The sequence below is a fragment of the Lipophrys pholis genome (genome assembly GCF_963383615.2).
Source record: "Lipophrys pholis genome assembly, contig: SCAFFOLD_33, whole genome shotgun sequence".
Lineage (NCBI taxonomy): Eukaryota > Metazoa > Chordata > Actinopteri > Blenniiformes > Blenniidae > Lipophrys > Lipophrys pholis.
The window spans coordinates 408,191-417,347 of record NW_028291875.1 but is presented as its reverse complement, the minus strand read 5'-3'; positions in this window follow the sequence as shown (position 1 = coordinate 417,347).

Here is a 9,157-nt window from a genome sequence, read left to right as displayed (position 1 = left end):
TTGAGCCTCCTGATGCCAGAATAAAGGGAGTTACAGTAATCCAGCCTGGACCAGATGTCCTGCATGTTTTAGTTCTGTCCCTCTGCTTCATCTGATGATGTCATCACCAAGGTTGTGAAAAAGCACCATAACGAGAACCTTCATTGTGATCAGGTGTGGTGCAACTTAGAGAGAGCTAAACCCTGCGGGACGCCAGAGCTCCAGGACCCAACTTGGACACCCCTGTCCTAGACCAATGTGCTGACATGTTCAAGAAGCTACAGGAATCAACTCATTGTCATAAATAAGGTAGGAGATCAAGACTCTGGATGGTCTCCTGTCCATCACAGGACAAACACACAGAGACAAACAGCCACACACACCTTCACACCTGGAGGACATTTACTGTCACCAGTTAAACTCACATGCATGTTTTTGGACTGTGGAAGGAAACCAGAGTACCTGGAGGATGGATGGATCCATGTAAAGTTTCTTCTTCAGTATTTTAAATCAAACCTCAGCAAGGAGCTAGTGGGGCAATGGAGAACGGGTCTGACTACGGATCAGAAGGTTCTAGGTTCAACTCCTGGCTAGCTTGATAGTGCTTTAGTTAACTTCACCGACAACATTTTCCTTGTTGTTGTTGGAACCGTCACATTGTTCTACAAAGAACCCAAAAGCCTTAAAAGTCATGGATTCTGTAAAAAGTTGAAAAGAAAAACTTTCTTCTATCATTTGTTCCCAAGATTCACACCAATACTGAGTAAAGGGAACTTTTTCCTAGTGGACATAAGTCATGTCTGTATATTATATCCATCCATCATCCATCCATCATCCATCCATCATCCATCCATCCATCCATCCATCCATCCATCCATCCATCCATCCATCCATCCATCCATCCATCCATCCATCCATCCATCCATCATCCGTCCATCCATCCATCCATCCATCCATCATCCGTCCATCCATCCATCCATCCATCCATCATCCATCATCCATGATGTGATCCAGTAAACATGTCCAAGCAGTAGTGTTGTGTTGTTGCTTCTCATTGTCAATAGAACCATGAGAAAGTATGAGAGTGACTGATACTCTTGTATGATCACTGGACCTTTTGAAAGCAGTCAGACTCTCATACTGTACCAGTAGCATCTGTGTGATTCACAACCCGTCTCCATCTTAACTGGACTTTCTGTGTACACATATGATTCTGTGTTTTCATCTGTGGACTGGTGACTAGTGAGTGTGTTGCCTTCAGTGCCAAAGGGAAATAAAACCTCTGCATGAACAGGAATCATGGAGCCTCCCCCTTCTCAGCTCCAAGTGTCCAAAGCTGAACAGCTGGTCTGGGCTCTGAGTGGAAGCTGAGGTGGTCATGTGCCTGGGCCTCCAGTCTAATCCACTCCACTCCAAGTCCAAGTCCGAGTGTAAAACTCAGTCTCAGGCTCAGTCTCAGTCTCTCCCTTAAAGTGACTATCAAAGGGAAAACATGACTTTTCTTTCCAAATTAAAGTGACTATCAGAGTAAGAATAGGATCTTTTTTTCAAATTAAAGTGACTATCAAAGTGAGAATAGGAGTTTTTTTTCAAATCAAAGTGACTATCAAAGGGATAATAGGAGTTTTTTTTCAAATTAAAGTGACTATCAAAGGAAAAATAGGAGTTTTTTTTCAAATTAAAGTGAATATCAAAGGAAAATATGAGTTATTTTTCAAATTAAAGTGACTATCAAAGGGAGAAGAGGAGTTTTTTTCAAATTAAAGTGACTATCAGAGGGAAAATGGGAGCCGTTTTTTTTCAAAATAAAGTCACAATCAAAGGGAAAATAGGATTTTTTTTCAAATTAAAGTGTCTATCAATGTGAGAATAGGAGTTTTTTTCAAAATAAAGTGACTATCAAAGGGAAAATATGAGGTTTTTTTCAAATTAAAGTGACTATCAAAGGGAAAATAGGATTTTTTTTCAAATTAAAGTCACTATCAAAGGGAAAATATGAGTTTTCTTTTCAAATTAAAGTAAATATCAAAGGAAAATATGAGTGCTTTTTCAAATTAAAGTGACTATCAAAGTGAGAATAGGAGTTTTTTCAAATTAAAGTGACTATCAAAGGAAAATATGAGTTTTCTTTTCAAATTAAAGTGACTATCAAAGGAAAATATGAGGTTTTTTTTTCAAATTAAAGTGATTATCAAAGGAAAATATGAGTGTTTTTTCAAATTAAAGTGACTATCAAAGGGAAAACATGAGGTTTTTTTTCAAATTAAAGTGACTATCAAAGTGAGAATAGGAGTTTTTTTTCAAATTAAAGTGACTATCAAAGGGAAAATATCATTTTTTTTTCAAATTAAAGTGACTATCAAAGGGAAAATATGAGTTTTCTTTTCAAATTAAAGTGACTATCAAAGGAAAATATGAGTTTTTTTTCAAATTAAAGTGACTATCAAAGTGAGAATAGGAGTTTCTTTCAAATTAAAGTGACTATCAAAGGGAAAATATGAGTTTTCTTTTCAAATTAAAGTGACTATCAAATGGAAAATAGGATTTTTTTTCAAATCAAAGTGACTATCAAAGGGAAAATATGAGTTTTCTTTTCAAATTAAAGTGACTATCAAAGGGAAAATAGGAGGGTTTTTTTCAAATTAAAGTGACTATCAAAGGGAAAATATGAGGTTTTTTTTCAAATTAAAATGACCATCAAAGTGAAAATAGGAGTTTTTTTCAAATTAAAGTGAGTATCAAATGGAAAATAGGAGTTTTTTTCAAATTAAAGTGACTATCAAAGCGAAAATATGAGTTTTCTTTTCAAATTAAAGTAACTTTCAAAGTGAGAATAGGAGTTTATTTCAAATTAAAGTGACTATCAAAGAGAAATATGAGTTTTTTTTCAAATTAAAGTGACTATCAAAGTGCGAATATGAGAATTTTCAAATTAAAGTGACTATCAAATGGAAAATAGGAGGGGTTTTTTTTCAAATTAAAGTGACGATCAAAGGGAAAATAGGAGGTTTTCTTTTCAAATTAAAGTGACAATCAAAAAGAAAATAGAAGTTTTTTCAAATTAAAGTGATGTCCAAATGATGTAAAAATCCTCATCCTCTACTATGTACAATTAAAAAGCAAATAAAGCTCCAGAAGGATCAGAACTCCTGGAGTGAAACATAAAGTACTTCAGGAAAGGAGGAGAACGCCGCCACTAGAAGTAGAGATATTTTCAGGATTGTTACGTTACGTTATGGAACGAACACTGAAGTTAACCCAGAAGTGGAGTATGGACATGATTGTGTGTTCATCTGTGGTCTGGTGGTGAGTGTGTGTGTTGCCTTCAGGGGCAATGGGAAATGAAACCACTGCATGTAAGAAACACTAAACAATAAAAACACTTCTGGTTAAGATCACAGCAACTTAAAACACAATAAATAAACCAAATATGCAGCAAAATCATATAAATGTGAATAAAAGCTGTGAACAATGAAGCTGTCCCATGAAGACAAAGTCTTGACTAGTTTCCTGCTGCTGGTTGATCCAGGATGCAGAAGATTTGGATGAATGACTGATGGTTTCTTTGGATGTTTCACATCTTGTTTTGCTCTTGTATAGAAAACATTTACAATCACATTCAACACAAATATTGGAAGAAAGAAAGTAGATGTTTTCACCAACGTGGGCCGGGGAGCTCAGTTGGTCAGAGTGTGGTGCTAATAACACCAAGGTCATGGGTTCAATCCCCATACTGGCCAAATGAAGCTTCATCAACCACTGTCTTTATTTTCTGAAGCCACTAGATGGCGCTGTCTCTTCAACAAACATTTAAAATACACTTCATTGCCAGTGCTTCAGGATCTATCTTCAAACCAACAGTGCCATCTGGTGGTGAGAAAATAATGAAAGTGGTTCATGAGGCTTTATTTAGCATGACTACTTGTGAGTATCTCCACCTGTCACACAGGAGGCTGGGGGTCACTTTCCTGATGGAGTTAAGGGATTGTTGTGGTGGATTGCTCACATTGCATGAGCAAGGCACCACTATTATAAATGGCTGCAAACCCAGGGCTCCAGCGTGGCAGGGGACAACTCTACCACTGAACCACCAATGCTAACACATCAGATCAGACCCGTCTCCATTTTAAATGTCAAAGAGAACTTGTCCTCATGGCAGTAAGCCATGTATTAAAATTAATCCTGATGGAGAAACAAAAGCTTCAGAGGCTCTGACAGAACTCACTCACAAACCTGAAAACTGCTTCAGGTCAAATGGACCATAAAGGTACAAATCTTCCAATCGGAGTTGAACTTTCAGCTTCATTTCTTCAAGGTCGGCCATGACTAATGTTTTCATTTACTTTGGTCAGGATGTGGTCATTCCAGGAGCTCTGTCAAGGCTGTCAGGAGTCCTGATCTCCTGACTTATTTAGGACAATCAGTTGAGTCCTTTAGCTTCTTGAACACTTCGGCTCGTTGGTCTGGGAGTATGATTCTCACTTTGGGTGTCAGAAGTCCTGGGTTCAATTCCCAGATGAGCCCTTGGAGTTACCTTGACCCTCTCCTACAAATGGTTTTAACTTTTGTCATCAACCAGGATCTCTTTGTGTTCAATTTCAAAAGAGACTGAGACTTTGTGTTGGAGGCTTGGCTGATCTCTGCTCTTCACCTCATGGACTTTTTATCAGAGAAACCTCATTGTAATGTCCAGTTTGTGTCTTTATAACTGATTGAACCAAACTGAAGTCTTTCATTTTGACTCAGACTTTAGCATTATGATTTGTTCCTTTAGCTTTCAGGTCTGTCTAGAATCAGATTGGTCATGCAAAAGGTTCCAGATCTCTGTAAAGGACAGTAGACCCATCCAAGATGGCTCCTGTGTTCCATCCTGTTCTGGATGTGATTCCCTCAAACCCAAGTGAGGTGTACAATGTCTAAAAGCTGGATTTGTACAGTATATGTGAAATGTTGTTGCTGAGACAGAGAGAGTGGAGATCAAGGTGAAGAAAGAAATGTTGTCACTTGATCTCTTCCATTATTTTATGACATCACTATGACATCACCAAACAGAGTTAGCAGATAGAACCATCAGGGTATCACACTTCACAGCCTCCCTGGGAAAGTTCTGGAAGACCTAGTAGAGAAAGTGTCAGTAGCAGAGGAAGGTTTGGATCCATGGAGCTCTGGGTTGCAGGAGGTGCAGGATTGCGCAGGTGGAGTTTCAGGAGGAGGCGCAGGAGGATGTGCAGGATCTGTGCGGGACGAGGCGCAGGAGGAGGCGCAGGAGGAGGTGCAGAAGGATGTGCAGGAGGAGGTGATGGAGGAGGTGGAGGAGGAGGCACAGGAGGAGGCGTAGGATGTGTGCAAGGGGAGCTGCAGGAATAGGCGCTGGATGATCTGCATCTGGAGGTGCAGGAGGTGCAGTGCGAGGTGCAGGAGGAAGTACAGGATGTGTGCAGGAGGAGGCGCAGATGGATGTGCAGGAGGAGGCGCAGGAGGAGGCGCAAGAGGAGGTGCAAGAGGAGGCGCAGGTGGAGGCGCATTATGTGTGCAGGAGGAGGCACAGGAGGATGCGCAGGAGGAGGCACAGAAGGATGTGCAGGAGGAGGCACAGGGGGAAGCACAGGAGGAGATGCATAAGGAGATGGAGGAGGAGGGGCAGAAGGAAGTGCAAGAGGAGGAGATACAGGAGGAGGTGCAGGATGTGTGCAGGAGGAGGCAAAAAAGGAGGCGCATAATTGCGCAGGAGGAGGCGTAAGGAGGAGGCGCAGGATGTGTGCAGGAAGAGATTAAGGAGGAGGCGCAGGAGGAGGTGCAGGAGGAGTAGGCACAGGAGGAGGTGCAGGATTGCGCAGGAGGAGTTTCAGGAGGAGGCGCAGGAAGAGGCAAAGAAGGAGGCCCATAATCATGCAGGAGGAGGCGCAAGGAGGAGGCGCAGGATGAGGTGCTAGAGGCACAGTTTAGGTACAAGAGGAGGTGGAGGCACAGGACGAGGTGCAGAAGGAGGTGGAGGAGGAGGCCCAGGAGGAGGTGCAGATGGAGGTGGAGGAGGAGGCGCAGAAGGAGGCACAGGAGGAGGTGATGGAGGAGGTGCAGGACGAGGCACAGGAGGAGGCGTAGGCTGTGTGCAAGGGGAGCTGCAGGAATAGGTGCTGGATGATCTGCATCTGGAGGTGCAGGAGGCGCAGGGGGAGGTGCAGATGGATGTGCAGGAGGAAGCGCAGGAAGAAGTGCAGGAGGAGGCGTAGGATGTGTGCAGGAGGAGACACAGGAGGAGGCGCAAGATGAGGTGTAAGAGGAGGTGCAGGTGGAGGCGCATTATGTGTGCAGGAGGAGGCACAGGAGGAGGTGCAGGAGGAGATGGAGGAGGAGGCGCAGGAGGAGGTGCAGGAGGAGGTGCAGGACGAGGTGCAGGATTGCGCAGGTGGAGTTTCAGGAGGAGGCGCAGGAGGAGGTGCAGGATCTGCGCAGGAGGAGACGCATGATGTGTGCAGGGGGAGGCAAAGAAGGAGGCGCAAGGAGGAGGTACAGGATGTGTGCAGGAAGAGATTGAGGAGGAGGCACAGGAGGAGGTGCAGGAGGAGGAGGCACAGGAGGAGGTGCAGTTGGAGGCGCAAGATTGTGCAGGAGGAGCTGCAGGATGTTTGCAGGTGAAGGCCCAGGAGGAGGCCCAGGATGTGTGCACAGGAGGAGGTGCAGGAGGAGGTGCAGGAGGAGGCGCATAATTGTGCAGGAGTAGGCGCAAGGAGGAGATATAGAAATGTGCAAGAGGAGGCGCAGGAGGAGGTGCAGGAGGAGGTGCAGGAGGAGGCACTTTATGTGTGCAGGAGGAGGTTCAGGAGGAGGTTCAGGAAGAGGTTCAGGAGGAGGTTCAGGATGAGGTTCAGGAGGAGGTTCAGGAGGAGGTGTATTTTTGTTGTATTTGATCCCTTTGGGGAAGATCCTCCAAAGGTTCCGTGATGTTTCTTTCCACTTATTTGCTGATGATATCAGCGTTACTGTTCCTTTAAGCCGTCTGAGATCAGGAAGCTAAACTTGCTCCATTGTCTGGTGGAAATAAAACAATGACTCAGCGATAACTCTCTGCAGCTCAATGCAGACCAAACAGAAACACTGGTAATTGCCCCTGATGATTCAATCCCTGGGATTAAACAGTACCTGGGTGACTGAGGCCAGTCTGCTAAGCCAAGTCTTAGAACCTTGGGAGTTCTCTTTGACAAAGACCTGTCATTAGTGCAGCACTGGAAGCAGCTGACCAGGAACTGCTTCTTTCAACTCAGGAAAAGATCTAAACTTAGGAACATGGTCTCACGGAATGATTTGGAGCTTCTCATTCCTGCTTTTGTGTCTTCGTGTTTAGAAGTGACTGGTAGGGCATTTCTTATCTGAACCTGAAGGTTATCAGTAAGTAAACTAAAGACCTGCACTCCCTATCGGGGAATTGAACCCCCATCTCCCTCCTGACAGGCGGGGATACTCTCCACTATACTAACGAGGAGGTTGTTTCTCAAATATTATGAGAACCTTCATCCATCAAAACTCTGGACTTCACTTGGTACCAATAGATTGAAGACAGAGGCAAGTAGGAGAGCTGACAGTGCTGCAGCTCCCCCTGTAGGATGGTAGAAGAACTGCATATCTTCCACTTCAAAGGTCTAGAAATCAGTGTGTCCACCACTGCTAGTCAACAGATAGAACCAAAGCTTTGGGTTCTAGTGAGGAGTCAGTCTTCTCTTGTATTGATATTAGTACTGTGACGGTCTCCAGCTCCCACATGACAGGCAGGATACTCTCCATTATACTAAGGAGGAGATGTTGCTATGCATGCTGTCTGTCAGGGTCGTAGCCAAACGTAGCATCTCTTCTTGTGTCACCACAGCTGAGTGTCACTCAGACTGCGGGGGAGGGGTTCACTGAGAACAGCAGTGGGATCAGATGAGCTTTGGTGGCTGGAATGTGCTGACATGTGAGGTGGTGGTTCAGTGGTCCACTTCTTTCCTGCCACGCTGGAGCCCTGGGTCCGTTTCCTGGCCAATGCAGTGGGTGGTTTCATTAGATACCACTCATTCACTAGTTTTCATAATCCCAGGGAGGGCGCTGAGGGGGCAGGGACTTGTATTGGGTCCTTACAGCCTATTGGCTCTTTCACTTGTTAACAAATCACATTACAGATCTGGGGCTCATCTATAAAGCTTGCTTACGCACAAAACAGGTCCTGAAAGATGCGTACGCCACTTCCCAGGCAAAGTTTGTGATTTAAAAAAATAAGCTTTGCATGAGAATGTGCGTACCGATACGCAAACTTTGAACCTTGCACACACACGTTTTGGAGACGGGGAACCTGCAGCGCTGATGGTGAGGTGGAGAATTGAAGTCAGATTCATCTGAAACGTTTATTATCTTCAAATATCAGACTTACAGATCCACGTAATCATGAAGAGCCAAGCTGCAGTGTTCTACGTGTTTCTTTAGTGGAACGTTGATACTGAATCAGCAGCACCATGTTCATATGTCAAACTTCCATCTTCAAATGATTCAGAGGATAGAACTGATTGATTATTAATCGTGACAAAGTGAGTAACAATCAGTTTAATTTCAGAGTAAGCACACAATTAGTGCGGCGACAGCTGTCAGTAAAGCTGCAGTGTCTGGAGGACACTGACTGTCTGTCTGTCTGTCTGTAGGCTCTGGGGACGTCTGCTCTGTTCCAGCTGCTTTTATTAGGATTTACAGCCAGAAGGTACAAATATACTAAACTGTATGTACACGGGAACAACTAAAGTGAGTCTCTGGGAAAGTCTCATGCAAAAAACAAACTGCAATTGAGATGATTTACCAACGTGTGGAATAAAGAAATGATAGGTTTTATATTACTTATTTTATTATTATTATACATATGTGATATGTGATACAGTTTAGTATATTTCTACTTTATGGCTGTAAATCCTGATAAAAGCTGCTTGCGGTACTTTCATCCGCTCGGGACGCACTGCTGCTGGAGACAGATGACCTCCTCCACCCTCCGCCTCCACCTGTAGAGTGACTGAGGATAAAACATAAAGTCCACTGAGCCTTTTTAGAGTCCCTGTTCATATATTTATTTTATACATTTAAAAACAGATGAAACTGAACTTTATCGGTCCGCTGTGTCTCCACCAAAATGTCTCTCCGACACTCTGACACACGCTGACCCTCA